At 41.1% G+C, this 19,691-nt stretch overlaps 2 protein-coding genes across 3 annotated transcripts in view; one reads left to right on the top strand and one right to left on the bottom strand.

The window, feature by feature from the left end:
• Positions 1 to 19,691, bottom strand: part of Aven (apoptosis and caspase activation inhibitor) — a 135,499-nt gene that overhangs the window by 83,756 nt on the left and 32,052 nt on the right. The gene's annotated exons all lie outside the window — the stretch shown is intronic.
• Positions 10,967 to 19,691, top strand: part of Chrm5 (cholinergic receptor muscarinic 5) — a 64,105-nt gene continuing 55,380 nt past the window's right edge. For both annotated transcript variants that reach the window (XR_004118761.1, XM_031371359.1), the window contains exon 1: positions 10,967 to 11,650. The gene's annotated coding sequence lies outside the window, so the exon portion shown is untranslated. The remainder of the gene's footprint in view (positions 11,651 to 19,691) is intronic.

Here is a 19,691-nt window from a genome sequence, read left to right as displayed (position 1 = left end):
TTCCCAAAGTGTGTTCTCAAAACCAGCAATGCCTGGGAACTAACTTAGAAATATGAACCCCCAATCCCATCCAGACCTCCAGCATCCAAAATTGGCCGGGGGGCGGGGGGGAGGCGCACACAGTAATAAATGGCTTCTTAACCCACACAGGTGTTTCTGATACAGGCTAAAGGTTGAGAACCTCTATCCTTTAACATTTGTGCTGATTATACACTTGTTCACAAACTACCAACACTTATCACTCAATGAAGGTCTGCACACCTTATGTTGAAAATTCTCCTTACCTCCATATGTAGAAAAGTCCACCTGCAGGCTTGAGTAAGGAAACTGCAGAGGCTGGAGAGATGGCTCATCACTTAAGAAAGCGTACTGTTCTTCCAGATGACCCAGATCCCGTCTAGTCCCAGCACCCACGAGGTAGCTCAGAACCATCTCTAACTCAACTTCCAGTAGTTCCAACACCCTCTTCTGTCTTGTGAGGCCTCCTACACGCACACAGTACTGATACACACACACTGGCACATATACACATAAGACAGTAAAAGAAAACTCCTTTCACCCCTGTCCCGTACTTGCTCTATACATCAGTCATCAGACCTGATAGTTAATTCTGAAATGCTCCTCCCTACCCTCCATGGTTGATCCTTAACACACTTCTAATGACAACAGATACCCCTGCCTTTCACCTGGTCTAGGAGAAAAGCATCTTTTTGTCTTCTAATTCTCCCTCTAAATTGCCAGAGCTATTTTTTGTGGCATAGATATGCTGGTTCTCCTTGCTATTTAAATTGCCAGCTCCCCCAAAGCACTCTAATGGGCACCAAAAACCTTTGGTGACTATAGCAACAAGACGGTCTACTGTAAGAGGCCAAAGACAAAAAGCAGAATCTCCCACTCTCTAGCAGACAGACCCCAGCTGCATGGAGCTTGACCCAGTGGCTTGAGATGCCTTCTACAAACAATTACAGCCTAACTCCCAAAAGTCCCTGGTGTCTTACCCCAAACAGGCCACCTCGGGGAGGACAAGTGGCATTCTAAAAGTTGCTACCTCAGGATAATAAACTGCCCCCTCTTGAACTCTATTCAGATGCAATTCCATGCAAATGGTCCAAGAGAGGAGGTCAGATAACTTAAGTACTATGAAAGGACACATACACATGCAACTCTCTAAGAATTTTCCCATCATATTCCTATCCAGTGTCTATTCTTGATTAAAACTTATATCAGTGCCAGCCTGGTTGGTACTTTTCACCCATGCCATGGACTCATCCTCCCAGGATGTCTAATTCCTTCAGACCTGGCAGCAGCAGAGTCAGGACTTGACTAATATGGTCAACCCTTCACTTACACTCCATCTCAGGTCTAAAGCACAGCGTCCTCCATGTACAGCTTCCCCATGTGGTACAATCCTACCTGCTATTTAAAACCCTACAGAAACATCACCTGCTTTCTAAGAGTTTCCCAGCAGCACACCCAGACACCTGGCTCTGCTGCCTCCCATTTGCCTGAGTTAGAATGCAAAGCTATGTGAACTGCATTGCTATCTACACTGTGCTTTCTTTCATGCATATTTCAAGGAAGTTCCAGAGCCTAGTAGGAAGCCCAATACAAGTCTATCTTTAGGCCCACCATTGCCTCTTAAGCCTCTCTTACTACCCACAGCCACAGCCCTCAAAGCACGAAGTCAAGCCATCACTGGCTCTCCCCCTGCCTGGGAGACATTCCTTCCCCCTCAACCCCAGCCACCACCTCTGTGCTGTTCCTTAGTTAAACTAAACAAGTTACAGGTCACTAGATCAAGGACTAGGAAAAAAGCAGCACAGAAGGTTTGCAAGCCAGTAAGGAGATTGCAAGCTCGAAGCAGAGGTTCTGGCCTTGCTGTGCTCACACTGAATAGGTGAATTCAACACAGTAACTGCCCTGGAGAAACGGATTTCAGTGGAGTCTGGACATACACAAAGAAATTTCTATCACACTGTGTATGTCTTCAGACCCCATCATATATACTCTGTAAATGCATAAAGAAATGCAAATCCAAACAAAGCAAGCCATTCTCTGATGGAACTAGAGATCCAGGCGACAGATGCTGCTGCATTCCAGCATGGCTTGCTACGCTGTCTGAGGATCAAGCATTCCTACCAGGTGAGCTGCTCTTAGACCACCGTCTCCAGAGCCTTGATTTGATTTCCTTGTGTTAAAAGGAAAGACCTGCTCAGAAATGGGGGCTTCTGTCAGCAATAAAATACAAGTTTTTGACACCCTTGTGGAAAGTTAGGTGCTTGTACCTACCAACTAGCTGGCAATAACAAACACTGAAGAGAGATGCCAGCCTCTGACAAATGGTGCTAGGAAAACTGGGTGGATCTGTAAATAAATGAAAGTAGAATCATATCGCTTACTTTGCACACACAGGGGCACACACACGCACAAAAGAAAACAAATGACAACAAATGGGGTGGGGTAATCCTACACTTTGCTTTCCCGCTGCTGTGAGAAAAAAAACACTCTGACCAAACTATCTTGGAGGGAAAGGATTTATTTCTCTTGCACTTTGGCACGATCTGTCACCAAAGGAAGTCAGGACAGGAACTCAAGCAGAGACCATGGAAGAGCACTGTTTACTCGAAGCACTGACTTAACTCTCCATGGCTTGCTCAGCTTTTCTTATACAACCTAGGACCACCTGCCCACAAGCCATAGCGGCCTGGATGCTCCCCACAGCCCTGACAACAGGCCAACCTGATGGAAGCAATTCGTCAGCTGAGGTTCTCTCTTCCCAGGTGACTCTAGTGTGTCCAGTTGATAAAAATGAACCAGAACCAATGAGGACCGCTCATACACGGCGGTGGGAACATGTACTAGCGCAGTCACCAGAGAAGTCAGTGTGGAAGCTCCTGAAAGCAGAACCACGGAGCTTATCTCTCATCTCCTGGTACCCCAAGGACTCATGTCAGCATTCCACACAGACATCTCTCAATCCTGGTTTTTGCTGCACTGTTCGCAATAGCCAGGAAATGGACCAATTGAGATGAAATCCAATATGTGACTGGCCGAAGTGTAATGTAAGTACAGAATAGAATTTTATTCAGCCCATAAAGAAAAATGAAATCAATATATTTACAGGGAAAATAGATGGAGCTAGAGATTATTATTAAGCAAAATAACCCAAACTCAAATGGCAAATACTGCATGTTTTCTTTTAGATGTGTACTGTAGACATAGTATGTGTATGTCTGTGTATGTGTGTCTGCGTGTATGTTTCTGTGTGTCTGTGTATGAATGGTCTGGGGTAGGGGGAGAATCCAGAATTGGGAGGACTATATCTTAGGGGAAGGGTAAAAGGCAAAAGAGAATAGTGGAACTCATCAGACAAGAGAGCAGAAGGGAGAGGTAGGAGGCCACCAGGAGGTGGGCAGGAGGAGGCAGGCAGGCCTTAGAGGGGGGATGGAAAAGACACCAAGGTAAATGAAACATTTGTGTGAAAATATCACAATGATACCCATTATTTTGTATGTGAACAAAAGAAAATATAAATTGCTTTTACCAAATAAGAAACCACTGAAAATCCGTTTCGGCCTTTATTCTTTCTATTTTATAGTTTCTATTTTATAGTCTCTGTGAATTATATCACTCACTAATGAAAACAAACATGCATTCACAATATGTATTCACAAGAGCACAATGCTAGACACTAAGCTCACGGACCCTTTTCGACATGGGGGGTGGGTGGTGATTTGGGACAGTTAACTGAGTGAAAATCAAATCAGTGAATGGATGGAATTCTTTGTCACATCTGTGAATGTCATGCTGAATTTTAAAACCCTGAAAATTGCGACGGACACAACCTTACCACAGCAGCAAACATGCCACCCTCATCAGGTTGTTATGGCAACTGCACTACTTGGGCTGAGAAGAGGGATCGGATGTTTGTGTCAGTGAGAGATTTTGTTGCAGGCTGCCATTAGAAATACTAAAAGATGTTTGAGCATAAATCTCAGAACATGAAGAGCCCCCCCCCCAAGAGAATCAATCCCCTTCCTCATTAAACATGTCTGTTGCTGTTGTCACTATTTAGGTCTTAGTTAGGAAGCCATACTGTTGAAATATCATAGGTGTAACTTCCTTGCCATTTCTAGGAGACACAGTCTGCCACGAAAGGGAACCTATCAATGACCCTACGCAGCTGTGACATCTATGAACCACAACCATGACCAACATAACAAGATACCCCAGAGCCTCCATGGCAGTGGGAGCCAACAACTAATCGTGTAACGAGGGCCAGCTACCCAGGGCACTGAGGTCCTGGAGTTTAGAGAATCTACTGCGGCCACTTTACTAGGCCCAGAATACTCCTAATTGCATTTTAAAACTTGTCCTTATACCACAGGGAAGTGTAGCTCACACTTTGGGTCAAAAAAAAAAGCTCTTCTTTGCAGCAGAGTCCATGATAGGAAAAAAAAAAAAAAAAAAAACTGGTCGAAATGCAGAGATCAACTAATCATTGGGTGCCAGTGGATACATTTACAATACAACTCCTACACCTAAAGCTCAGGAGGAGAAAGACTGTAAGAGCCAGAGGACCAAGAAGTCTGCTGATTTCTTAATGTACCTTAGGACTTAGAAAAGTCCTTTAAAAACATAAAGTCACTGAGTCCCTAGTTTGAAGCCCTGCTGTATACACCACACACACACACACACACACACACACACACACACACACACACACACACACACTTCTTTCTGCATACCTTCATAATTAATTATGGTTGTTTCTACTTACTCACAATGACGCTAAAGTATCTATTTCTAGCTTCTACCCAAGTATCCCTAATGGCTTTATGTAATACTGCCTAATCTTGGGGTTAGTCCCACTCATTTACTCTTCAAATAATTCACAAAACTTATTAAATGAAAAGTGTCCCAACTCATGAAGGCTCACCAATGTAGCTCTGAGCTCTCCATCTATAGGAATCAGTTCCGTGTGTCACATGTTTTACACATGTATGTGTTATATAATGTCTGAATTATATTGAACATGTTGAGTGCTTCAAACTTTTTTTTAATGATGAAAACTCTCTGAGTCCCCTATTATGGTCTGTTGAACTGTGCAGAACATCATTAGGTTACCATGCAATAGCACAGCAGACATTAGAGTCCTCATAAGTGAGGTCACATAATACTTGCCTGTGTGTGGCTTATTTCATTTTACATAATCTCTAGTTCCAACCATATTACCACAAATAATATAATTTCATTCTTTTTAATAGCTAAATAGTAGCCCATTTGGTATATGATTTTATGTTTAGAATTAGATCCATCCATCATCTAGAAAGTGACTAATCAAGAACTTTTAGGATTGTCTTCAGAACCTCTGTTATAAGAGACTAACCAATTGCCAGGCTTTATCATTTCATTTATATAAATTAGATTATATCTTAAAACTCTTAGCTTATATATACTTAAATTCTTTTTCTTAAGTTTTATTGCCATATGATGAGAAAGGTTACATGATTTCAATTTATCTGAATTTGTTAACATTTACAAACATATTTTAAGTAAATAGAATTAAATCACATACTTGTTTTTCTCTTGTACCCCAACTCCTCCCAGATAACCCCCTTTCAATACCTACAATATCTTTTTTTATCATATTCTTTAAAATTTATAAAACATTATAACAATAAAAATGACTATTATAAAAGTTGTTTGATATAAAACTTAAATAAATTCTTAACTATTATAGAACTCCTGGCTGAATGCCTTCTAAAGTCATCCTTAAAATTGTTTTGAAACCAGCCGGGTAGTGGTGGCGGCATACGCCTTTAATCCCAGCACTTGGGAGGCAGAGGCAGGCGGATTTCTGAGTTTGAGGCAAGCCTGGTCTACAGAGTGAGTTCCAGGACAGCCAGGGCTACACAGAGAAGCCCTGTCTTGAAAAACAAAACCAAACAAAACAAAAATTGTTTTGAAACCATCAATTGCCAACCTAGTTCAAAATATCTATTTATATAAAATTCTTATAAAACAGTGTGATGATTACAGTGACTGACTGCACCAAGTGTGTGCCTTCCTAATGAAGCATGTAGCACTGAAGAGAACAAGTTAGATACCCACACGAGAAAGGATGGGGCTCCAGCATCTACTGTGTGAAATGGGGGGAAGAAACTAAATCTCTGCAGTGTCTTCCAGAAGTGACAGTACCTTGTGTTCCACTGCAATAATGCAACGGCTGGTATCTATAAGCACTTGCCCTGACACGAGAATCATCGTTCTCAGTGCTTTTCAGATAGAGTAAGCAGAGCGCTCTGAAAAGCATGCTACCTTGAGACACTATTCTACTACAAAGATTCTATGAAACCAGAGGTTCAAGTGGGACAAAGACTCTAACACAAAAAACATTCTCTAGAATAAAGCAGCAAACTTCTATGAGGCCTACTCACAAAGTGTGTGTGTGTGTGTGTGTGTGTGTGTGTGTGTGTGTGTAAAGAGATTCCCTAAAGATTAGATACATTCAGCTGCCAAGAAAAACAAAAGCCAAAGCCTATCTAAGTAGCCCAGCCCAGAGAATGGTTCCTTTTGATAGAGGGGCAGGGTCCTATCGTAGGTGGCTAGGGATGACCTCACTGTGAATGAGGAGCTAGAGAACATTCTAAGGGCTCTGACATACCTGCAAATAAATCTCAAGGACCTGGCAATCAGGATGCGACACTTCGCACTCTGCTACAGCTGGGGTCACACATGGATGGTCCTATGAGTTCGTCCCTCACTTTTTTTTTTAAGCTATATCAATTCTGGAGCATAATGAATAGTTCATAAATCTTTAATGACCAATCTTAGTAACCCAAGTCTCCTGGAATGTATCCATTCTGACTAATAGCCTGTAAAATCAGAGCCTCCTGAAGTGCGGTCTGGAGACCTCTAGTGGTTGTCTGCAGTTCACTGAAGAATAAAGGTCAAAGCAGGGAAATCAAGATGCACTGACAGAAGAAGTCTACAAGTCTTCTTAAGTCTACCTTAAGAAGCCTACAAGTGTTTCTGAAATCTGCATTTGAAGAAAAAAATATTCTTGGTTCATTTGGATATATCCAGAGGAGGAAAGCAATTGTTTCTTAATGGGCAACTTTATTGTAATTTTTTAATTTTTAAATTTTAAATGAAAGATGAATGCCTAGCTCCATACTTAAAACTCTTGCCAAGCATGTGTGAAGACCAGAGCTTGGATACCAGAACCTCTATTATGTGAAGCAGGCAGAACAGCTACCTGTAATTCCAGCACTTGAAACAAGGCATTCTCAGAGTGATATGGCTAGCTAAACTGGCAATATTGGTGAGCTCTGCGTTCAACTGAGAGGTCCCACCTCTGTGAATAACAGGGAACAATCAAGGAAAACAACTCCCGGTAGCAACTCTGGGCCTCCATATGCATACTTAAACTCATGTGTGCCTATACACAAGTGTGTATCACACAGGCAAACACAAGTATAAAACAGGTATGCACACTCCATAAACACATATATTTATAAGAAAGAAAAAGAGAAAAAGATCTATGTGTAGCATTTTAAAACACACTACTATTTGAGAGACCTTGAAGGAACAGAATACACAATTCTAGAAAGTAAAAAAAAAAAAAAAAAAAAAAAAAAAAAAAAAAGTGCTAGACAGTTGTGGTGCATTCCTTTAATCCCAGCACTCAGAAGGCAGAGACCAGCCTGGTCTATAGAACAAGTTCTAATATAGCCAGAACTACACAGAGAAACCCTTCTTAAGGAAAAAACAAAACACAGAACAAAACAACCAGCATTCTTCTATAAATTCAAGGCATAAAAAGAGAGAAAGAAACCATCCCTTCTCTCTAAATTCACATCATCTTCTCAAAGACCGCCAGCTCTCAAGATTATCTGTAGGTCATCTGGAATCTCAGAGATCCCATACCTTGTTTGATAGGCTGGTGGTCATGATGGAGAAGAGCTGCTGTTGAAAATGACGATGGGAGTGTGGTGCATCAGAAACACTCTTCTTTCTCAGTAAGGAATAGAAGGAGCCAGATGGGGACTCTTGGAACCACTGTCTTGACCATACCAGAACCCAACATCTTCCAAATTGGGAAGAGAACCACGCACAGTGGAGAAAGTAAAAGTAAATGTAGTTTTCTATAAATAAGATCAATGCCAGGAATGCTTTGATAGTCAACTTGACAAGATTTAAAATCATCATGTACTCAAATCTCTGAGTGTACATAAGGAATCATCTAAATTAGGTTAACTGGGGTAGGAAGAACCATCCTAAATGTAAGCGGTACCCTAGTCCATGGATGAGGGTCCCAAACAGTGTAAAAGGGAGGCAGTTTCTCTGGGGTTGGAACAGTCAAGGTCACCAAATGAATGCTTTTCTTCTAATTCAGTTTATAGCCAGGCTACTGGGAGGTCATGAATTGAAATAGAGTGGGAACTTAGACCTAAATCATGCAGCCTAGTATTACTGCTCCCTATGCAGCCTCTCCTTTCCAATTGATTACATAAACTTCCCTAACAGGACAAATGCCTTTCTGACCCCGGCTGTATGTTACAAATGATAAGGACGATTGCAGACCACTTAGGAAGAGGAAAGCAGCATTTTGTCTCATCCTTCTGTTTTAACTTAACTACATATAACAGCCATAGCACTACTCCCTTGGCCTTCTTTAAGTGGCTGGCACATGTATAAGTGTGTATGACATACTTAAGTATACAACACATACAACACTTTTTTAAACAGGACTTGATAGACAGGCATAATTGAGAACATGTAAAAATGCTACACAGAGGTACTACACAGTCACACCTTAACAACAGAGCACACACCCTGGAAGTCTGTTATCTATGAGTTATGATTTATGAGTACCTTGAAAGAGGGGCTCTCCATAACTGGAAGCCCTCAGCACTGGCTTTAAGCCCAGGTAGGCACAGGAAAACTATTTCCATCCACACCTTTTAAATGGTTCCCCATATTTCACCTTCTCATTTCTCATCCACAAAGCCTCTTAGAGAGATGAAGTGAAATGAGAGAAAAGAATCTGACTGAGAATAAACTTCAACAAAGGAGGTGCGGCTCACAGCTTTCTTAAACGTCATGTTCTTGCATTCCTGGAGAGGTTAACCAGACAAGCAAATGCTCTTTAATTCTTCCAAGTAGAAGGACTAAAATTCACAGGGAAGAGCACTAGACATGAGAGAGGTGTGTGGTGCCCTAACCACAGGTCCTCATAAACACCACGGTCTCATGGCCTAGGTCTTTATCTCACAGAATTCTGTCACATACCAATGGTGAAACTTTGGAATATTCATTATTGAAGTGTGTTATGTGTTTGATAAGAAAACAAGCAAAGTGTTACTCAGCAGCAACTATTAGACTGAATTTATGCAGCCCCAAACAGCGGGACAGAATCTTGAACTCTGGCAGAATCAAGAAAATCTGCAGAAAGCAATGAACCAATCCAACGGCAAGTTCTTTAAAGGTTTATTTTTGAAATTATATTTATGCATTCTTGCATGGGTATGTGTACATTAGTGTGGGTGCACGTGGTGTCCAGAAGGTGTAGGATCCTCCACAACTGGAGTTACAGGTGGTTGTAAGCTGCCCAAAATGGGTGCTCAGATCCTCTGTAAGAGAAATACGTACCCTTAACTACCGAGCAATCTCTCCACGCCCCACTATGACAACTCTTTTTAGTATTATGGCATCAGTGCTAAGTAGGAAAGGGTTCAAGAAAATACTAGAGGTACGTTCTCTTGCATATTCATGCTCGAAATCTGCATGGAAGGTAACTATGATATTAAAGTTACTTCTTTCTCATATGTAGTTATCATGGCTGGGTTTTAAGTTTCTCATGCTTGACAACTAAGTATGCTTTGAATTCTCACTTGAGAAAACCTATGTAAAACAAGTACTTCTGAGAAACAAGGAATATCAAGTAGATTGGCCAATGGATGACAGCAGAGAACTTGTAATATGTTCATCTGAAAAGGATTTGTGTGGTTTTAAACTATATATAGTTAAGTAGAAAGAAAAATGAAATTTTCTTTAAATTATTTCAATAAAGAGAAAAACACTGGCAGTTATTGAATCAGGGAAATGGGTCTATTGGATCCTATATATTATCCCTTCATCTCTGTCCAAGTTTGAATTTTTCAATAATTAAAACATTTTAAAATATCCTTCTACCTTGTCATAGTCCTAAAAGGCTCCACTGAGAAGTGGGTGAGAGGTCCCTGTCATTACTTTTTTTTTTTTTTTTTGGTTTTTCGAGACAGGGTTTCTCTGTGTAGCTCTGGCTGTCCTGGAACTCACTCTGTAGACCAGGCTGGCCTCGAACTCAGAAATCCACCTGCCTCTGCCTCCCAAGTGCTGGGATTAAAGGCGTGTGCCACCACTGCCCAACCATTCATTACATTTTATATCAAGTGATTTGTAATGCTTTATTCCAAAGCAACAAAATACTTATGTCCAAAAGATGTATAAAAACACATGCATCTTTAATTAAGGAAAGTCCTTCCCTGTCATCATTTTTTAAACTCACAGTATATGCTTTTCATCCAAGACCTTTTAAAAATTCTTTCACTGGAGAACACTATATGATGATAACACAGCTGGACAGAACCCTGCAAATACTGCAGAGCAGAGGTAGGGAATCTTTCTAGCCAACGGGACAAGCAGGAGAGGTGCACATGCATACAGCATTCAGGCGCCTCATCCCAGCTACCTCTTGCTAAGCTCTTTTTTTTTCCTTCCAAAATACGTCATTTAACTGTCTGTCAAAATAACTCTTGTCTAGTCTACCTGATCACACTCCAGAGCTGCAGCCTCTCCTGACTCCCTCCTCGGTGGCAAGCTGCTCGGCAGCGGACGAGCACCTAGTGAACAGCATACGCCCCTCTGCTCTTTCCTCCCTTCCTGCCAGGGCGCACTGCCGTCCACGGGGAGGAGTAATTAATGGGCTCATTATGTATGAAAGGAGCATCCCACCACTTGGCTGTCTGGTTTGAACGGATCCGATCAGCGCTTCATTCATGTTCAGTGTCTGGGATGTGGTAAAGCTGTTCTTCCTTTAGGATTTTTCCCTCACCACTCAGAAAGCAGTGCACTAGAGCAATGTATTAACAGAAGCAGTCGGGAAAGAAAGGAAATTCTTAACCTCTGCAGACAGGAGGCTGAAGGACGGAAAGTTGTTAAGGGAGAAGCCAAGGGAAGCAGGAGGTGCTAAAGAATACCCATGCTTCTGGAACACACAATGTTAGAGCGGCGTGATCTGGGGACACTGGAGACTCTAAATTACAGGTGAGCAGAACTTTTCCAGAGGCTGAAACAGCTGCAAGAGCAATCAGGATTTCTCACTGCTGAGATAGCCTATGAATTTTTAATAAGTTCTGAGCACTGTGGTCAGATCAATGGCTGTTATCTGATAAAGGCAAAATTCACCCTTGGATTTCCAAAATCCTGTCCACATGGAGTCTTTACCTTGCTGCTACCTGTGCTAACATGGGATTACCGGGCCGCAGAGATGCTACAAGAAATAAGGCACACGGGTGAAAGAGATCACCACAGCGAAGTCGACGAGGCATTTCCAGTATGAGAGCTTATCCTCCCTCACTGAGCTTCAACCAGCTCCTGCCAGGTAAGAGTCATTTTTATAACATTAATTCATAGCATGATAACTGAAATGACACCTGCTATTTCAGTGAGAGAGCCAGGAGGTTTGAATTTCATGTGGTTCTCTCAGGAGCTTTATGCAGATCTAAACCTTCTGAGGTAAACACCTGTTTCTACTTAGGCACGTTAGACAGCTCTGCAATAGCATGGCTTACAAATCCTGTCTATTTTTCACTGAATTTATCCTTTTTTTTTTTTTAGAATTATAATTTCATTTAGTAATCTGAAATCAATCTGCACTCGAAGAGTCCAGAACGCTGCCTAAGAGGCACCCACAGAGCTCTGTACCAAGCTCGCCAGAGAACTGGGGGAAAGAAAGAACTCACCAACATGGTTAGCAACATTTCTGTCAATGTTTTTAAAAGGCTCAATGACTGACTTTAATTCTTAGCAAAACAAAACCCCTAAACTGTGATGTCATCCTCATCTACACTGAAGGAAACACCTCTAGTGAACACTGCCAGGGCCGGGTGAATCTACCCCAAAGACAGCAGGGATGTTTCTGTAGCAGAGCAAATGGAACATTTAAGAACAGGACAAAATGAAGTCTGGCGCACTAAAACCCCAAAAGTTTTCACCCAAGACCAATGGTCCCATCTTCAGAATGCAAAGGCATAAGAGAAGTGTACAGGGTGAGTGCCTTGTTCTACACTCAGGAGTTCTACAACTCCTGAGCACTCACTCCAGAGGGAGGCTTCTAAAAAGACTGTAAAAACCACAGACAGGAACTGCCAGCCCTCCTTCACCTGATGACATTTTAATGCCCTCCCTACAACTTCACTAGAATGAAGTCACTGTCATAAGTTCAACTGAGAAGTTAGGTTCAAAAATCTTACCAAAAGCCCTAAAACAATGTCCTATTTCTATTAGCTTGGAAGGGTGGAGATAAGAAAAACAACAAAAGCACGCCACACCTAACTAAAGAAACTGGCTAATCCAAGAACAACTATCCAAAGTGATTATTCTAAACACAAATGTGAGTGCTGGGGAGAGCCCTCAACAGACAGACCACTCGCCTGGTCTATGCAGGCCGTGAGCTCCATCCCAGCACAAAGTGACAGGAAGAAGGAAAGTCATTTCCATTGTATTGAATGATTTCTGTTTCCAGGTTGTTTTTTTTTTTTTTTTTTGGTTTTTTTTTTAGAGACAGGGTTCAGGGCTGTCCTAGAACTCACTCTGTAGACCAGGCTGGCCCCGAACTCAGCAATCCACCTGCCTTTGCCTCCCAAGTGCTGGGATTAAAGGCATGTGCCACCACCGCCCGGCTGTTTCCAGTTTTTAATTCAGAAAGTGAGATACCCCCCTCCTCCTTTACTCTTTTCAAGACGCTGCACAGGTAACCTTAGTTGACACACGTCCTTGGCATCTGAGGCCACTATGCACTCTCACTTGTCGCTTTCCAGTACCAGAGGAAAGCACTCATTTCAATACAGGTAGTGACTTGACTCACAGCTACACCAGTGTGTTTCATGAGGGGAAAAGACCATAAATTCCAAAGTCTCATTTGTGAAGCTAAACTAAGGTGCTAGCTTTTTGCCAACCCCTGCCCCCAATATATGAGACTTACTTGAATTCTTAAAGGATTCATCTGTTTCTACCTAGCTTTACAGATTGACATTTTTTAAATGCATGTTAAGAGAAAAATGCCAAATAATATTCAATAAAATATAATTTAATAAAAGTGATAATAATTAAACAATTTAAACAACTCAAGGAAAAAGAGATTTACATCACTGTGCTTGTTTGGCCTCGAATGATCAGAATGGAAGGGGATGTAAAATAATCTTTCTGATATTTTATTTACTCACTGTTCTGAGGAAGATTCACATCCCCACTTCTTGGAGACTTTGCTTCTTCCCATAGCTTTCCAATGACCATGGATGGGCAGACAGATACCAAATACAAGCTTCCAAGTTAACCTCTGACAGCATCAGTCCCAATGAACCTTTACTTTCTCTCCTATCTATAATAATCCACTCAGAAAGCTATGTCAGCTTCAGCAACAGCTTCCGAAAAACTGTGATAACTCAGAACAATCTACCAATGTACTAAAAAGCTAAAAACACCATGATCTTTAGCATCCCAAAGGTACAGATGGATAAGCTTTTTTATTATTTCATTTTACTATTTATTTGCTTATTTGGTTTTTTGAGACAGTGTTCCTCTGTGTAGTCCTGGCTGTCCTGGATCTTGGTCTGTAGAACAGGCTGGCCTAGAACTCCAAGATCTGTCTTTCTCTGGGAATGCTCCACCATGCCCAGCAAGTTTGTTTGTTTGTTTGTTTGTTTGTGGAGGTCTGAGAACACTCTGTACAGCAGGCCATCTTCTTCTGTCTTTATGTGAGATTGAACTCGGCTTGCCAGGCTACATGGCGAATGCTTTTGCACACTGAGCCATCTTGGCAGCCCCCTTGTAAGGGGTTTCAAAGTGAGTACAATTAATGAGATTTTGAATCTTGGAGACTAGTCAATAACTGATAATTGTTTCTGTGATTCAATACAATATAGGGTAAATGTTTTGGCTATCATATCCTTACCAGTGACATCCATTATCATATATCCTAGATTCTGACCATTTACATCCTCCAAGCGCTATCAGCATACCTATTTAAACTGTAGGAAACACAGGTACATGAGTCAAAGTAAAGCTTTTCCACAGAGTTGCTGACATCATACCTGACTTTAAAATGACAAGCAACAAATGTTATTGTTACATTTGTATTTAATTAGAATATATGTGAAATTCATGTTAATGTATTAGCATCTATCATATCAAGAAACCTTATTTAAAGTATGACTCTGCTTATGTACATTTGTATAACTTCTAAGTTTTTAATTTTTTGAAAGAGTTTTTCAATATAGTATAAAGGTGGATGCCATGCTCCACATAAGTCAGTGGGTATTTCAGTAGGATTTCAGCAGGACTGGGCCTTGTGGTTCATTTTCTTTAGGAAGTAACTGAATGTGAATAAGGATGTAATCATCATGGACAGTCTCCTCCTCTCCATCTTGTCCCTGCTGGGAGAGAATGATCTTTGGTTTGTGACATCACAGACTGTGACTGGGGATTTGGCTGATATCACACATGATTATACCCTTCCCAGGGAGCTAGATGCAAAAGAGATTAAAGCACACTCATTTCAAGTCAGACCACTGAGACACCAGAAGGATCCATGACAGGAGCTGATTTGGGGAAAGACAAATCCTTTCCCAGCACCTGTCACTTTGCAGCATCGACTATGAAGGATGAAAGGACCACTTCCCAGTTTACGTCACTAATCACGTGAGACATCATGGGGTGTAAACAGCATGTCACCTAATTTCACAGATGAGGATAAGATAGAAAAGAAGACACTTCCATTAAGTGACAGACATTGGTAAAGCAGGAGTCAGAAAAGACCCAGGAGCAATACAAACCCCCAGTACAACCAGAGACATCGATGCTGCTCAAAAACCTTGAGAGACGCTCTCTGTATATTCCAAATGGGAAAGACAGTGCCTGGATGTGAGAGTCCCATGTCCCAAGTCTGAAGTGATGCCCAGGGTAATTAGTATAGCAGCATGTGAGCAATAAGGGATCCAGTTAACACCCTTCTAAGAAACCAAGAACTCATTAAGAAAGAATCCCCTTCAATACTAAAAATACTTGTTCTATAAGGTCTTTCAACATGAATTCGCAAAGAAACAATTAAAAAAAAACCCTCTGGAATTATAAGTCAGAACTCAACAAAGGAAATAAAGACAAGAGCTTACAAACACATGTATACATGTGGACAATCTTCCCTCTTTTTATCACCTGTCTTTGTAATTATAGCTAGCTTCCAAGGACAATGCAGGCCAGAAAATTCTTCCACAAACACCGATGTATTTTCCCTTTAGACTAATAGCAATTGCCCCAGCTCAAAATCCTACTTGTCTGTGACAGCCTCCTACTTCAGATCATAAACAAGTACTCAATACAAAGCAATAATATGTCCACACCTGATTACAAGGCAAGCTCATTTGTGGCTACACCTCTGCTTGAGATGACAGAATGTGAGAGGCCTGTAAAAGCACATAGCTGCTCTGATGTACTGGTTAGCTACACTGTATTATTGAACGGTTGTTGGACAATCCTGACATCCTCTATTTTTCACATAACATGAAATAGAAGTCAAATAATTCAAGAATGCATGAAATAGAAGTCAAATAATTCAAGAATGCAGATCAATTAGAAAATGCTTTGATAGTTGTCATGCAAGGTCATGCTGGTGGTATCGTCAGAGCACACGGGCCTTCCTATTTAACCGCTGGAGAAATTTAGCATCAAAGTCCAAGTTCTTTGAATAGCGAAGCAAAGGACAATGTCCAGTTCAGTTACTCCAGTGAAAACCTTGAACTTTCCGAAGTAATAATCCAAAGAAGCTGGCTGGAGCACAGTTAAAGTCTTAGCTAGTATCAAGGCACTCTAAAATCTCTCATCTCTAACAGACTATCACATGCACAGTCTTCTAGGTGTAGTGAGTTTGGGGGAACTTGTAATATCTACAGAAAAGCATTTGTGCCTAAAACCTTCTTTAGCACTTTGATACTGCTTCTCCTCTAACAGTTTGCCAAGTATCACTGAAAATGTATGTTTGTCTTATCTATGAAACTCTGCATTACTCATGGGTAAGGGCCATGAGAATAACAATCACATCCATTGTCTATTTTCAAGTATGTTCAGAACGAGTTAATTAGTGGGTGTGTTCAATGAGTATGAGAGTGTACTCTGGTACATTCCCAAGAACGGTCTCAAACAAGCAGAAGCACAGTGACTCCTCCCCTGGCCTCCTAGAGCACTAGGTACACATGTAGTGTGTACACACACATGCACACAAAACACTCACACACATAAAAAGAAGTGAAATAAAATAAAATACAGAAACTGAAGAGACAATGAAATTGGCTATTGGATAGTAACAACAGAGAAAATGACACCCTCAAAATCTTACATTTATTTTCCTTTTCTGCTTTAACCCTTTACACTCTGCTTGAGAACTGTGGTGGTTTGAATATGCTTGGCCTAGGGAGTGGCACTACTAGGAGGTGTGCCCTTTTTTTTTAAGATTTTTATTTATTTATTATATGTAAGTATACTGTAGCTGTCTTCAGACACTTCAGAAGAGGGCATCAGATCTCATTATGGATGGTTGTGAGCCACTATGTGGTTGCTGGGATTTGAACTCATGACCTTTGGAAGAGCAGTCAGTGCTCTTAACCGCTAAGCCATCAATATCTTGGCAATATCTTTTTTTTTTTTTTTTTTTTTTTTTTTTTTTTTGGTTTTTCGAGACAGGGTTTCTCTGTATAGTCCTGGCTGTCCTCAAACTCAGAAATCCACCTGTCTCTGCCTCCCAAGTGCTAGGATTAAAGGTGTGAGCCACCACCGCCCAGCCAAAAAAAAAATTTTTTTTTTTTTGTTTGGTTTTTCGAGACAGGGTTTCTCTGTGTAGCCCTGGCTGTCCTGGAACTCACTCTTTAGACCAGGCTAGCCTCGAACTCAGAGATCAGCCTGCCTCTGCCTCCCAAGTGCTGGGATTAAAGGCGCACACCACCACTGCCCGAGGTGTGCCCTTGTTAGAGTAGGTGTGGCCTTGTTGGAGGAAGTGTATTTTACTGTGGGAATTGGATTTGAGACCCTCCTTCTAGCTACCTGGTAGCTAGTCTTCTCCTGTTTACCTTCAGAACAAGATGTAGGAGTCTCAGCTCCTCTACTGCCATGCCTTCCTTTATGCTGCCATGCTTCTAGCCATGATGATAATGGGCTGAACTTCAGAACCAGTAATCGAGCCCCAATTAAATGTTGTCCTTTATAAGGTGATTTCTGTATAAGTACGGGCAGTGGCAGAAGCCTGTGCTGTGATGGAAATGAAGGCAAGCATACACTGGGATTGCTTCAGAACTCAGCCCTGGGTGCTGGAACAGAGTTGGCTGCAGTAAAGAAATGATTAGATACATGGTCCTCACCAAGTCTGTAGTTTCATGTCTGGATACACAGCTCAAGATTCTGAGTGTTGTCATACTATATTTTAGCAGTTACATTCCTTCAAAAGAGATCTCAGATAAAAACATAGATGTGGAGAGCATACAAATCTAGGTCTCTGAGAGAGAGAGGCTAGAGCCTACAGGTCCCTGCTTTTGCCATCTCCCCCTGTTCTTTCTGGACAGGTCCTAAAGTGTGTACATCATAACTGTTCTGCCATCTAGAGGATTCACAAAGGTACTCTACATTTTATATGTTTCTGTAGTCCAAACAGATACCGCCAAGGACTAATCCATAATTCTTCTTCTGAGTCATGTGACTCAATAGTATTTTCTATCCTAAGAGGATCCAGGCTGCAAACCAGCATTGCCTAGACTTACAAAATGCCACATGGTTATTCTGTTGCCTCAACAATGATCAAGCAACCAAAACCTAGGATTCAAATGGATTACAAGTTTACTTTAGACAGCCATAATTTGCGCTGGGTTAAATATGCTGAAAGTAAGTAAAATTAGCAAAGTCTCAGTAAACTGTAATCAGGAGACCATGCATAGAAGTGAAGCAGTGAGATTTTGCCATAAAATGTTTCAGAATGCAGTGTGAGAAATCAAGAGAATGGCTGGAGATTCCAGTAAGGAGGACCTCTGATGAACAGGACCCTTTCAAATGTTCTTTCTTTATCATTTTGCCAGTCGTTGTATTATTCTTAGCTGATTGCAGGCGTAAGAGCTCTGTAACTTACCTGACTATAAAAGAAGAACAGAGCCTGAGTATGTAAACTTGAGCTTCAGTGTAACTAAATATTATAGCACATTATAATAGATTAAATTAACTTTAAAAGGGGGGAATAGGTAATTCCAATACATGGAAAGCAGAGTCAGCCAGGGCTACATAGTGAGTGCTTGCCTATGCACAGTACCCTGCATTCAATCCCCAGTACCTGCCACTAGCCCGTCAGCAAAGTATGGTGACCCACACCCGGAACCCCAGCACTAGGAATACACAAATGGGAGAATATGAGGTTCAAAATTATCCTTGGCTGTAAAGCCCAAGCCCCTGAGCTATATGAAATATTGTCAAAAGAAAAAGTCAGATACCAGATCTCCTTTGAAAAAGAAATTTTTGATCATTATATTTGACCAATTGGTCATATGACAATTGATTCATTTCTGCTCAGTAGCCTTCTCCAGGACTATTCCATTCACTAAGGAGTTGTCATAATTGTTATGAAGTGAATCCTATTTCAAAACTAGTTTCTCTGGCTGGCAAGATGGTTCAATCAGTAAAGTGCTTGCTGCAAAAAAACTTAATTCAATCCCTACACCCATATTTAAAAAAAAAAAAAAGCTGGTACCCACTTGTAAGCCACTGAGGAGGCTGCAGAGGACAGCCTGGGACTTACTGGCTAGACAGTCTAGCTTAATCCGTGAGCTTCAGGCCATTGAGAGACTTGTCTCAAAATAAAGCAGACCACAGCCAAGTGACAACACCTGCTGACCTCTGGCCTCCACATGCATGCACACATATTGTATACCTTACTATGCATCTTAACATGTACATGAACACACAAACACAGAGTTTCCAAGGTAACCAATTGTCTCCATTTTCCAAAAGATGTATTTTAATAAATGTTCTTGAGAGTCTACTGTAAGTGTTTTATTTTAAACTATCCCAGACAGACAGCCAACACCTGTGCAGTTATTACATTCACAGTCATGTTGCACTCTCCTGGCATCGTATGCTTCTGTGGAGCAGCTATAAATAGACTTGGGAAGAAAAGCTCCAGTGGCCAGTACGCCTTTATTCTGAATTATGAGTTCCTTATAACTTTCTACTCATAAAGGTTTTTAAGAATCAGACTGACCTGTTATAACTGTAAATATATAACCATCTTCATTGCCAACAAATACAAGTATCAAGAAAAAGAGAATTTTTTGAAATAAACTTATCTTTTCTTTCTTTCTTTCTTCCTTTCTTTCTTTCTTTCTTTTTTTTTTTTTTAA

Source organism: Mastomys coucha, unplaced genomic scaffold (genome assembly GCF_008632895.1).
Source record: "Mastomys coucha isolate ucsf_1 unplaced genomic scaffold, UCSF_Mcou_1 pScaffold15, whole genome shotgun sequence".
NCBI lineage: Eukaryota > Metazoa > Chordata > Mammalia > Rodentia > Muridae > Mastomys > Mastomys coucha.
The sequence above is the reverse complement of the archived record's forward strand: the minus strand, read 5'-3'. Positions and strand labels throughout refer to the sequence as shown.